Below are 523 nucleotides of genomic sequence, written 5' to 3'. Positions count from 1 at the left end.
TAGTCCCACCTCACTAGTTGAGAGGGAGCCGCACCTGTTTATAAGGTGTGGTGCGCCTTCCCTCTCGAGCTCCTCTCTAAAGCAGGCTTTCGGGCCTAACCGTGCAATGTGTGCCTCTGGGCCTACTGGGCCTCCCGCGGGCCTGAATCCTGGCCCATGGTAGGGTTTCTAGTCGTATTCAGGCCGTGGGTGCCCAATAGGTGGCACTTTTTTTGTTTTTTTTGTTTCTACTTACAACAAAATACTTATTGTTGCTATACTTAATTTTTTTTCTAGTTTTTTTGTTTTGTTTTCTGCATTATTTATTTTCTTTTGTTTTTTGCTTTATTTTTTAATTCTTTTTGCTTTTAGTTTTAGAAAAATTATAAACTTTCTGTTAGTGCCATTAGTTTTCAAATTTGAAAACACTTTTTTTGTTTTTTGTTGCTTTATTTATTTTATTTTGTTTCTACTTACAACAAAATACTTATTGTTGCTATTTTTATTTTTTTTCCAGTTTTTTTTGTTTTGTTTTCTGTATTAT

Source organism: Triticum dicoccoides, chromosome 1B (genome assembly GCF_002162155.2).
Source record: "Triticum dicoccoides isolate Atlit2015 ecotype Zavitan chromosome 1B, WEW_v2.0, whole genome shotgun sequence".
Classification (NCBI taxonomy): domain Eukaryota; kingdom Viridiplantae; phylum Streptophyta; class Magnoliopsida; order Poales; family Poaceae; genus Triticum; species Triticum dicoccoides.
The sequence above is the reverse complement of the archived record's forward strand: the minus strand, read 5'-3'. Positions refer to the sequence as shown.